We start from the raw sequence: 14,029 nt of genomic DNA on the forward strand, positions 1-14,029 counted from the left end.
TTCATGCAGCCATTTTTTTTTTTTTACGCAATGAAATCAATTGAATTTTACGATTTTTAAACTTTAAAAATCTATCAAAATTTTTCTATTGGTACAATTTTTACGATATTTCCAAGGTCGATGTGAAATTTTATGCTCTTTCCAATAAACCTAATATAATATACTTAATATAATATTCTAGACAAGGGTTTTTTTTTAAAATGCACCCCCACCCCCACCCCATTTTGAAATGTCTATTAAAATGAAAATGCATGGTTTTTGATATGCAACAGTTGAGTAGGCTGCTCTGATTCTATTCTCAACGTCTTGTGGGTGTTGATGTTAGAATGATCCCTAGATACGAGAACTGATCTACTTACCCTAACGGTTGGCCATTGTGTCGGTCAGCACTAACCCTATTCAGGTTTAACTGGCTTCCTCCAAAGGAGAAAGTTTCATGGGAGTATGAAATTCACAAGCAGTCCCCAGTCGCATGTATATCCCTGTTAGGGGAAATGATGTTAGGTTTTTGCAACTCTTGCAAGAAAGTGTCAGCATCCTCCTACATACAGCGCCTGGAATTCCCAAATTGGTCACCCATTTTAGTAATAACCAGGCTTAACGTTGCTTAACTAGTGTGTCAACGTGATTACACTGTACTTGGCCATTGACAACAAAAAACAAGTATATAACAAATATTACGTTTGTGAATTTTTTAGATGAGGATTGGTTATTCGTATTATTTGAATTCTTTGGACTATTGTTCTCATCATGAGTGTGATTTTTTACAACGTTTCGGTCGATATAACCTCCGACCTTCTTCAGGTGTATCTTGTCGAACTCAAGAATTCGGACAGAATTTTGAGCGGAACTCTTTATTTACTTCAGGGGGTAGCATGCTCTTGTTCTGTCAGCCATGACTGGATAGAGGATTCATCCTTATGCTGAGGGAGATAATTTCATTTTACTAAGAGATTCGTTTGTTGATTTTCATATGAAAATTTGGGACGCTAAAGCCAACAAAACTTTGAGGAATTGTAAGAAAAGAAAGATGCTACTACTTAAAATAAATAAATAAAAAAAATTACAAAAGAAAAGGAATTTTTATTAAAGAAAACTACAACACAATTGCTCTTTCTTTCAACTGTTTTTTTTTTTTTTTTTTTTTAAATGTTAAAGTTTTGGAAAATGTAATCACATATAAGACTTTTATATACACCAGGTACATTCCTAGATTTTGAATTGTTAAAGATTATATTTTTTTTTGTTATTAATGTTATAAATGATGAACTTAGTCATTTCTTTTTTGACATGGTGAGAACTCAAATTTACATATGTCAAGGCCTAAAACTGCACCGTTTCACCAGGAATTGACGTCCTCCTTGAGACTTTTGGGGCTAGATGTGGGGGGGGGGGGCAATGCTGAACTTAGTCATATTTTTTATGCCTCATTCACTGTGCACTCACAGGGGACCACACATTTCTTCACTTGTTACACTAAAAATAAATATCGCAGTTTTAATTTTTAAATGTTTTTATTAGTGATGGAACGATTTTTATATTGTTCACGATTCTGATACGATTACTGATTCTGATTCTGATACTTTATAAATATCTAAATATTTAACTATAAAATTGTTATTTTTTTCCATAAAAACATGCTAAATGTGGAGATATTTTCTTAAGAGTCAAAATAAACTTGTGAAGAATGATCTCTCGATTTCAGTCTTACTGATAATTTAAAATCAATAAATATTTATTATTTTATCATTATTACCAGCAGTGGAAAATTTTGCTTTAAACAAAATCAAATAAAAAAGACAATTAAAAGAATCGATTTTGCCATTGGAAAATAGGTACAAATTTCTCCCGATTCCGATACCCACAAAAGTTCTGATTTTTCCGATTCCTAATTCCGATTAATCGTCCCAACATTAGTTTTTATCCTTATTTTATGGTTTGTTCGATAAAAATTACAATTCTCCTGGAATTATCATCACATATTACTTATTTGAGAGAAGTCACTAGTTTTGGAGGGTTACATTTAAGCGTTTCGTTTTGGCCAAGATATTTTTGGGGATGAGCCAGTTTCAGAGAAATATTTTTAGCAAAATGTGAGAAAACAAGAGACATGTTATACGATAAACACAAACAAAATAATGCGTTCGAAAGCATCAATTCACAAAAGAGCTATATATATATATATATATATGTATATGTATAAGCGAGATAGTAACAGATTAAAGACCAAGTGATATATCCTGTTAGATATTACATTAAAGTAATACTTTCAGGGTGATCCTAGCCAAAAAGGTAAAGCTCAATATTTAAAAATCTTTAAATCGCCGACGAAGACAACCACTTCGGATACCCTTCGGAATAACAGTATGGAACATCCCAACATTTCTGATATATCAGATTGCTGGCTTCTCCCCTGGACCACTATTCCTCCGACCTGGTACTAATATCCCGGAAAATATTGAATTCATTCCGATAATGGACTGCCCAGGTTGTATGGAATTCCTTTGCCTATAACTATTATTCAGCATTCAAATAACATTTTCAATATATGTGATGAAAAGCAAAATACTTGTTTATTCACAGCTGAACATTTTGCTTATTGCATTTCATTTCCTCTGATGATATGAGCTAGTATTGAAAATCCATGGATTAAGCAAATTAACATAACTCCCCTCTATATATTCCTTGTGCCAAACAATAAATTCTTAACTTGAATATATGTGTTTATATTTTGCTTTTCAGAATTTAACTTTAACCATTAAACTTATATATATATATATATATATATATACATATATATATATATATATATATATATATATATATATATATATAACTACTTTATTTACTCACATAAAATTAATATACGAAAGTATAGATTTATGCGTAAACTTTAAGTATTTACTTCAAAAGTGCTCAATATGTAGGTAGAGCTAGTTAGTGATTTATAAAATATATATGGCGATTAAGTTACACTGAATATTCCGCGTTTCATCCACTCTAGGACTCTTCAGGCTTATGCGCGAATTCTGTGGTTGTTTATTGTTTTTATATGCTCCTCTTCTATTGAGATTTTAGTTAGCCAATCAGCTTTCTAGTATCCACCGCACCCTTCCTATCAGCCAATGGGCATGCATTTTATCGGACAAAGGATCTGTTTTAAAACTAGGTTAGTGTTTTTTTTTATTGTTTTTTTTATTGTTAGTTTATATATAAATATATATGTGTACATACATATATGCACACACATATATATATATATATATATATATATATATATATATATATATATATACATACATATATGCACATATATATACATATATATATATATATATACATACATATATGTATGTATATATATTTATATATAAACTAACAATAAAAAAAAACACTAACCTAGTTTCAAAACAGATCCTTTGTCCGATAAATGCATGCCCATTGGCTGATAGGAAGGGCGCCACATATCCTATACTTGGTGGCTTTGCCGTGAGTCTTATAAGTTATATCGAATTCATTAATATGGAGTTTAGGAGCTTTTTTTTTTGTAATTTTCCTGAAAAAATTAATTTTTCTTTTTTATTGTTAAAATTTACGGTGCTTTATTTTCATAAAAATAAATTCATTCATGTGTTTTTTTTAAATTACTGAAAACCATAACTTTAGTAAAGGTGTTTTTGTTTAAATAAAATAATACATTTCCACTAAAATTTGAATTAAAATAATGGGTTCATCATATTCCGTGATCATTTGATAAATATTGTGTGGTGTGACCACCTCAGGGAGCGATACAGCTCCCTATTGGGAGAGACTGAGACCTCCTAAACACTGACTAAGACCGGGTAATTATGCTGATATTGTCTGTTAAGCATTATTGGATGCCTGGGCAGTGGCGGGTAACCTAACTGAACGGATGAATTTATTGTGTTTTTTTAAAGCAGACATATAATTTTATTGTTTGAAAAAAATGACAAGAGATGTCATTTGGAAAGTTAGAACAAAATACAATTTCGTTCTTGGCCTGACGAACCCCAGCTCAAGGATGTCTGGCCTTTTGAGTATGAGAAATTAAAGTGTCAACCTTTTTGGGCGTGTGAATGAATTTGAGTTGTGGTCCCAGATTCGCGAGCCTATGAAGGTTTGCAGACACGCAAAGAACTGGGAATTCCCCGGATTGACGTATCCAGTGGTGATTGGTCTGGGGAATAGCCTACCTAATCCATTACCTTCCAATATAAGCAAATGCCCGGGCCAGAAAGGAGCAGATTGAAGCCGAATCTCGAGACAAGAGCACTAACCCCAGAGAGCCACCACAACCCCTGTCCATCCATCGTCGCCATCGTGGAGAACGAAGAATAAGATTTTGGACTGTTTTCTGGTGTAATCGAACTGAACAATTGTACATATGTAAAACACCTGTAAAGTTTGTGAATTCATATGTAGCAGACTAGAACCAGCTGTGTTTGATTTCTTTTGGCCTGCATGAGAAGCTAATTAATTTTCAGCGGACGCCGGCATCGGGAACCGACGACACGGCCTACGATGCAGAAGAATCTTGTAAAGATTTCCTAGGAAACGACCATTGCAGTTTCAACAGGGTCAGAGGCCACATCTGGTGATCTGCGACTGGGGGATCTTACATGTGAAAATTTCATTAAAATTGGTTAATTTCCTGATTTTGGTGAATTTTTAAGTAAAGAGAGAGGTTAGAATGTTTATACTGTTGTGGAGGGTTTAACAACCAGTTATAAAACCAGTTGACCGTACAACTAAAATATTAAGACACAGAGGCAAAAAGAAAGAAACAGCAAAGCAAAAAAGGAAGAATAACAAAATGGCTGAAGTCAGTTCAGTTTTATTTACAAAACGGAAGTAAGTAAGAATGGTAAGCTGCTGAGGGCTGCAAGTGGTGCTGGAAGGCTGTAGGAAGCTGCGGCAGGCACTGGAAGAGTGCAGGAGGATGCAGCAGGTGCTGGAAATCTGCAAGAGTGAGCTGGAGGCCGCTGGTTGAAGAGGGCAGATCTCAGGAAGCACACAGGCAATAGTTTGTGGGTCGCATAAGAATGGTTTGAGAATTGCATATTAATGTGGAAAAACGTAGCCCTGACAAGGGCTGTTTGAACTACTGCTGCTGGAGACTCTTTGGCTGCTGGGCTCGATCTGACTGAGAACGTCAAAGTCGCATCTCGGGAGACTTACCGCTCCCCAGGGCGGCCGCTAACACCCTGTATTTATCAGAAGGCATTGTTACAACAAGCACTGTTAAAAAAAAAATAAAAAAATGAATAGAATTAACTCTCCGCTGAATCGAATACATACAATTAAAAGAATTCCAATGAAAATTGATTGTGTTTATGTTCGATTCAGAATCAAAGTCTCTCCTATTTATTTTAATGGAAAAAGAGTTGAATTTTGATTTCTTTCACTTCAGTTCAACACGAGAAAAGGGTTATTTGCCGCCAGGCGGTGTATATAAGATTGTCCGGCTGGTGGAGCAAAAATATGATGTAAGCGTTCCACGACAATACATTTTGAGCATTGGTCATTCATTTTATACGTATTTACAGTCTTATAATTGGTTTTGTTTATACTAGTTGTTCGATTGATTATTTCAGTGTCCTAAATTGTCTCTTGCACACTGTCTCTTGCTTATTTTCTTAGTTAATGTTAGTTATCCCTCGTGTATTAACGAATCCCCGTCTCCGCGTGGAAATTTTCGATTTTTCCATTAAAACGAAAAAAAAAAAAAAAAAAAAGGCAAGGGACGTAATTCGTTTTAAATATTTTTTGGTACAAGGGGGATAACTTCTTTTAAACCATCTTTTCTATGTATTCTCCTGATAACTGAGTGAAACATCATTGAGTGTTCATCACTTTGCGGCACGGCTTCAGATAGTGTGTTTTGACGGCAGTTGTGTTTTTTTTTTTTTTAAATAGAGAAAAGACAGTGCTAACAATTAACGTAAATACAGCTAATTTGGCAAATAAAAAAGACGGATAAAAACATGAAACTTATGAATGGGTCACAGTTAGCAAATGCTAACGTGATTTTGTGAATAAAGCACCAAAAAAAAAAAAGGGAATAAACTAACGAAACATTTATATATAAACAAACATGTAAAGTATAATGTGAAAGACTACAGCTTGAATAAAAAAAAATAAATAAATAAAAAGGATAGCTTACAAGGTGCCTTGAATAAGTTCCCAAACTTTTTTTTCACAAGTATTTTAAATTATCATAAACTCTTGAAAATTCAGTATGTTATGAGATGACTGACCAATTTTTAGTATTCCAGGTTCAAATGAACAGCTACAGCAGGAATTGGAATACATCCTACTAAAGCCTGATTGTCACAGCTGGTGAATTTCAAAAATGCAATCTGGACGTGAGGACACTTTAGAACAGTGGTTTTCAAACTTTTTTGATCGCCACCCCCTTCACCGCTGGACTAAAATGCCAGCGTCCCCCTCCTCTTCCAACCAACGCTAGAATGATGGTAATGTTAAATGAACGAGTAATCATTTACAACTGCTTAATGAGATGGGTGGGCTTGGTGCACTGCAATTAAATGATCAACATCATGTTGAAGGTTTGTCAGGAGCAGTCTCAGATCAGAACGCTCTGTTATGTTGAGTTTGTTTTTTTGTTTAGTGAGAAGCCGGGGACATAGCACTGAATCCCTTCTCAACCAAGTCGGAAATCGGAAAAGCAACGAAAAACAACTTGATGTCTTTCCACAGAGTTTGGTAGTTTTGGGGGATCGCTGTTTGCATCCAAAAGTCTTCGTAAGAGGTTTTGAACTTTAGTTTCAGATCCTTGTCATTTACCAAACTTACAAGTTCCTCTTCTAGATGGGTCGGCACCTCTGTGCTAGCACGGATCAATCACCCAGCCAGGAATTTTAACAGAGAATAGGTCATTGAATCTGACTGACATATCTCTGTAGAGTTCTGCTAAATGAGTGCAGTACTGCAGTACACAGAAATGTCATCGTCCTTCACTCCTGTTTTCACAAACAAGTCAGACAAACAAGGAAACTGACAGAATTAGCAGTGTCCAAGGTTTATGCTATAGAGTTGTAACTTTGAGGGGGGGGATGCTGAGAGGGCAGACTTGGATTTGATTAATGAAGTCTCATCACCTTGCAGCTGCAAATTCACTTCATTAAATTCGGAAGACATTTCAGTGAGGTAAGCAATATCTGTCTTACTCGATTTCAGTTTGTTGCAAAGCTCAGGGTTGGATTCTTAAAAAAAAGTCCAGGATACTGTTAAGCAGTGTGTAAAATCTTTTTACACAGTTATCTTTCCACAACAATCTAACTTCTGTGTGGAAAAACAGGCATTGAAAATCTTCATTATTTTCAATACACAGCTGATGGAACAGTCGAAAATTGAGAGCATTTGCTTTGAACACAATTTTAGACACATTAAGTCGTTATAATAAAATGCTACATTGCATCCTAGGAGCACCACCATCACAAGCACAACATCTATAGAGGAAGGAGTCCTTATTTTTCTCTATAAATGTTTAATCCTCCCATTGCTACCAGTTAATACCATGATCCATTCTACATTGTCTTACGATACTTACATTGTACTCATCATAACTGGTTATTAGCTACATACACATAACACAAACTTCCATCTATTATTCCAGAATCCATTTGTTCATACATAAACGAATGCACAGGTACCATTATTTATTTTTCGATTTTGGAGCATCTTTTCACACCAAATTTTTTTTGCATTTATAGCTTTTGTGGGTAGGTATGCTGACAACGAATATCGAGGTTAAATTTGCAGCAAATATTTTGACAACCCCTCCCCTCATAAAATGGGGTGTCTATTCCAAAAGTTGTTCTTACCATGGCGAGGTTGGGGATGTGTATTCCATAAGCCATTCTTAACATGAGGAGGTTGAGGTGTCTATTCCAAAAGTCGTTTTTAACATTAGGATGTTGGGGGTTGGTCATCAACAACAACTGTAGTTTAATTTTGTACAAGGGAAGAGGGGCATGTTTCCATCAGGCAACGCCGGTTAACGGGTTCTGCTAGTAATTTAATATTTTGCTAAATAAAATGAAACATAAAAAATCTGCAAAAATCAAGAAAAACCATATTAGTAGTCCGTAAAAAAATCAGGAAACTAATATTTGTATGATTGACTAATTTCTTCTTTCACTGCTGCAAAAAAAAAAAAAAAAAAAAATGCAAAGTTAATTGCTAAAACAGAGCAGTTATTTGGGGAGTTAACTGCTTCAATATACGCACAAGTTCAGATTATTATAACAATTGTTAGTGCTCGTTAAGAGAGACGATAATAGAAAATAGTAATATATCCCAAAATTATGAAAATTCAGCGAGTAGAACAATTGCTATTTTTTAGTAAAAAAAAAAAAAAAAAATCTGCCGATATAGGCTACGGCTACACAAGTTGGACACCATTACAATATAATTTAAAACGTGCGTTCTAAGTTATCTCCCCTTTAATTGAAATCTTCTCGGTCTACTTTAAAACAACTGCAGAAAATTTAAATTTCACCAATTTTCTGTAAAATATTACTTTGAACTATAAATAATTTTCTACTCCATGTATTTTTGTAATTTTTGTATATATTACTATTTTCAACATGACAATTAAGTAATGACATATTTTTAAAAAAATCGTTCTGTCAAATCTCTCAACAAGCGTCCGATTTGCCGACGGAATGATAAAGGTTATTTTTGTTTCTAGTCTAAAGTGCGCATTTTGGGGAGCTTAATTCTCCACACGTTAAAGATTGTCTTTGCGTCATCGTAGAGGAGCAAATAAATAGTAAAAAGAACACAAATGGATAAATAAAGTGCGATCATTTCATATGATTGCAAAACAGAGTTATTTCCCTTACCTCCTGATGCTAAAATCTAAGGGAAATAATTCTACTTGAATCAAAAGTAGTAAGTTCACTTCAAATAGAATTAGTTCCCTTACATGTTTCGTCACTTTACATACATTTCTTGGCCTTCGGGACAAGATCAAAGTGTAGTATCTGTTCCGGCAGATACTGCCAGCAAAGACCATATGTGGGGGCGACCCCACATATAAGACCTTGGTCAATGTAGGGGTAACCCTTCATACCAATTGTCACCATCCAGCTCCCCTACTCCCCGGGGAGTTGTTCCCCATTTCCCCTTCAGTCCTCACATTAAAAATCGGCCTTGTGCCTAATTTGCTCGGTGGGGGAGCAAATAAATACCATCTGTTCTTCAGATGCTGCACTTCTATTTCTTGTTCTCTTTCGGTGGAGGAGAAATCCTTCACGACTGAGACAATTTTTATTTTTGTACCTTTTCTCCACGTTAAAAAACGACCCTGGTGTCTAACTCTGTCCCGTGGGGAGGCATAGTAAATAGGTACATGTTTCGTCACTGTCGTACAAATGACTAACATAGTGAGAAGAAGCGATATTGAATTTTCTCACTCGCGTTTGTGACCATAGGCCGCCATCAGTAGACTGTTTCTCTTGTAGCATAAACGGTCAGAAACAACGTTTTGTTTAATTTAAACCGATAAAAATTATTGCACATAAAAATAAGCACTATTAGGAAGAAATTTTGGTAAATATTGCGCTATGCTACAACAGAACACCGACTACTCTAATTTGGTTTTTAGAAGTATTCGAGCACGCTAACAACGAATCTGATAATCAAACGCGTCGCAAATTTACCGTTTGCATGGTATTAACCCCTGAACCCAGAGACTATTTTCCGCCATTTTACAGGTTCCGTTTACGTTATGCACGTGCGCGCGGTAGCATAAATGATGGCTGTTAAATGTGCCTTTGCGTAGCAAACTGCTTTCTCACATGACGTACAAATTTTCTGTGGACAATTTGAAATTATATGAAAAAGCATTAAAACAAGAAGAAAATAAAAACACTCCAATAACAACGGTTGAAATAAAATTTCAGCCAGATCGGCCCAGTAGATTCAGATAAAACAAGTGAAGTATGCATCGTCCCCCGTGAGTGCACAGTGAACGAGCCATAAAAAAATGATTAACCTCAGCATCCCCCCTCCCCCATTTAGCCCCAAAAGTCCCCAGGGGATGTCAAATCCTGATGAAAATGAACAAACGGTGCAATTTTAGGTCTTAACATATGTAAATTTGAGTTCTGCACCATGCAAAAAAAGAAATAATTAAGTCCATCATTTGCCCCACCCCCATTTAGCTCCAAAAGTCCCAAAGGTCTAAACCTACTTAAATTTGAGTTCAGCACTTTGCAAAACTGCTAAAGAAACATACACAGAAAATTTTGAACAAATATGGTAAAATAGTCCCAAAAATGGTGTGTTTTTATTAGCTCTAAAAGAGTACCTGGGACACACCCCAGAGTTATCGTGAAGTATAAACAAACAAAATTATATAGAAATCAGTTAGTTACAACTTTTCAGAAAGTTTTATAAAAATCTAAGGCATTAATTTTTTTAATAAGCACAAAAGTGTCAATTTTAGCCATTTGAACCCGAAAGGTATCCTTAGGGGGCAACCAGAGTTTTCCCTGAAAATTCGTTCTGTTACTTTTTTACACATTATGTTTAATGTTTGTGCAAAATTTCAAAAATTCTAAGGCGTAGTTATTGAGAAAAGTGCGGGCAGGTGAACAGACGAATGGACAAGGGTGAATATACACGTCCATCTTCCTTTTGTTGGGAGACTAATAAACAATTTGTATTTTTCACATATTAAGTGTTATTTTAACAACGTTTTGACTGATGAAGCCTCTAACCTTCTCCAAAGTTGTGTCATGCAATAAATAGTTGTCATCTACAAGTTTTGGTACTCAACTTTATAGGTATATATATATATATGTAAAATGTTTTTGACTTGTGATGGGGGTACGAGATGAATGGATTCGCCAATCATTTTTATAACCAACGACTGTGCTAAACAACCAATAAAAACGTCCCAAAATTATTATAAAAATTGTCGAATTTTGGATTCAATCAGTTCGCCGTTTACTATGTCACGGACCGCATTTAATTCTTGGCCGCCATCTTGGTTACTGATCTTAACTATACCGCCATCTTGGTTACTGATCTGAACTACACCGCCATCTTTGTTCAACACAATGTCTCAAAACTTAACAATATATATAATAATAGAAAAATGCGAGCATGAAAAGTAATATGGTTAAGCTTAAACATGGAAAAGTAAAGGACAAGTTGTTAAAACTGGAAAAGAAAAGTACAAGATATTTTAGTAAAAAGATATTATAAATTTATAACTTAAAATATTGCAGCATTAAGAATGGATTACATAATGCTATGAATTAAATTTTAAAAAAAATTCTTAATGCTGCAATATTTTAAGTTATATATTTATTATATTTCTACAAGAATATCTTATCCTTTTCTTTTCCACTTTTAAGAACTAGTCCTTTACTTTTCCCTGTTTAAGCTTAACCATATTACTTTTCATGCTCGCATTTTTCTATTGTAATCCATCATTTTTCTAGGCTTTCAATAAATTCACTTGTTTCTTGTTTAATTTCAGTCTTATTTTTTTGCCCCCATACACACATATGTAATAACAATGTACGGCACTCGTCTGCTTTCAATAAAATCCTCCAATTATCTCTCTTTCATGCGTTCATTCTCTCTGTTTCACTTGTTACTTTTCTTTTTGTGACAACGGTGAATTGGTAGCAAGAGTAGTCGCTGAAGCGATGTGGTTGCTATGGAAACCAGACATAAAAAGCATCGCTCACCTCCTTACATATTTTTACGATTTTGAACACCAGAAAATTCATCATAACTTTTGTTTGACTGAACGAAAATTTCAAAAAAAAATTTTTTTTTCGCAATATAGCTAAGAAGGTGATCTATAAGCTGTAATAATTGTTTGAAATTTGGTCGGAAAATGAATGAGCGGTGAAGCTTTTAAGCAGCTCTAAATGACTAAAACTGCCACTTAACCATATATTCAAACACGGTAGTGTTTGAATTATATATATATATATATATATATATATATATATATATATATATTGGGAAGGATGAGACGTAGGTAAAATATTTTCTCATGTTTTTCCATATAAGGAAAATGGATTCCATACTGTTCATTGTTAAAGTGTTTTTTATTCAATACGTCTGACGAAAGGCTGTTCTTGTGAAAATTTTCAAACGACATAAGGTTTTAATTTGTCCGAATGGTCTTGAAACAATTGGAACTAATGATGAAATACACTATTTGTGGCTATATATATATATATGTATATGTATATATAATGATAAAAAATAATTGTTTTTTGTATAGTTTTAAAGGTTAAAAACTTCTAAGACTATATATATATATTATATATATATACATTTTTCTGCGTGCTGGAACATTTTCATATTAAATTCTTACGTTGAATTCTATTTATGTATAGTTTCTACAAAAGTAAAAAAAAGTAAACTTTTAATATCAATGTCAGAGCGAGAAAAAGAATTCAACTCTATAGATTACACCATTGTCTTTTTTCAAATCCGATGCCAACTAATACTTTACTTGTCAGCGGTTCCCAGCGTTTCAAATACGGCGACTCATTTTAGAACAAGCAATCAGAAAGCGATCTCAATCCTTAAAATATCTTATACTAGCAGGGAGACCCGACGTTGATCGGAGAAGGAATGATGAACAACGAATGTCTTACCCTCCCATATTTTATTATCATCGAAACTCTGTGAAATTACCCATTTTTCAATCAAATCAATTAATTGCCTGCTCTAGTTGGGGACCTACCCTGGTGCACCAGGAGGAAGCTTCACATGCCTTCCCGCAGTGACATAGTTCACAATGCATTATAGGTTACATTGCACTGTAGAGAACCTAGTGTTAATTTTATGTAATGGGTTGAATTAAAGTTTAAAATGCAAAATTCAGGTGTCATGGTTCAATTGTGTTTTAAATAGAAGCATTAATTTCAAACGCATCCTTGTCATATCAAAGAACCTACTGTTGATTTTATATGCCAGACCTTTCACTTATGCGGTAATAAAACTTATCAAATGCACTTGTGATGTTAGACTGTATAAGAGTGTTAACTTTGGCTAAAATCGCCTGTTCCTTCTTTCATCGGATTTTTTTGATTATCAATACTTATCAACGACATTCCAATACAAAGCCTATCTAAGAACACTTCCACACGCATAAAATAGATTTGTGTGAAATTTTTTAAAAAATCAGCTTACCGTTTAGGAGTTCATAGGGTACGAACTCACACACAGGCATATTCCTTCTATATAATAGAAATATATATTCATATTTTTTTTGTACACCAAACTGCCATATGTTGCGATTATTAAATCATAGATTATTTAGCTAGCAATTAATAATAAATTTGACTTAATTTCCTCTACACATTGAGAAATACTCAACCTATTGCACATCTACTTTTTTCACTTTTCTTCCATTGGAAAATGTTTCTTACATTAAATAATAAACCAAAATCATTCCTTTATCTTTGAATTGACAATGATACCATGGCTTTAACCTTTCTCCTCGAATGGCTTTTGGCCTTGACGACTGGTGACACATAAGTAAACAAAACAACAAAACAGTTTACTCACATGGTCTAGCGACAGAATGGCCATCTATAGAAGCTGGAGGTAACAGTGGGTTAGTGGTTAACGATGCAAGCCAACAACCTGGGTGTATAAAGTTCGAATCCAGTTCGTTCCACACAAACGATTTTACTTAAAGATATTGTTTAATTTTCACACGGTCACTTTTGTAAGTATCCGATGTCTTTCTAAAAATAATTCTAACCAGAAAGATATCGGGGAAACGAATGCCAACAATAATCATTTGATTCGAAATGAATAAATAATGCTTTTCTTACTCATCATTAGGGCTAGGACAACAGCATATTCTTTTCATTGTTTTAACTCTCGAGTGTGTATCCGTTGATATCTTATATGCTTTTATATAGAGTGATGTGGTTCTGGGTTGATTAAGTGTGTCTAACTGTGTCGGATATATACTCGAGAGTCAAAACAATGA

Source organism: Euprymna scolopes, chromosome 5 (assembly GCF_053919585.1).
Source record: "Euprymna scolopes isolate OS-2025 chromosome 5, ASM5391958v1, whole genome shotgun sequence".
Lineage (NCBI taxonomy): Eukaryota > Metazoa > Mollusca > Cephalopoda > Sepiida > Sepiolidae > Euprymna > Euprymna scolopes.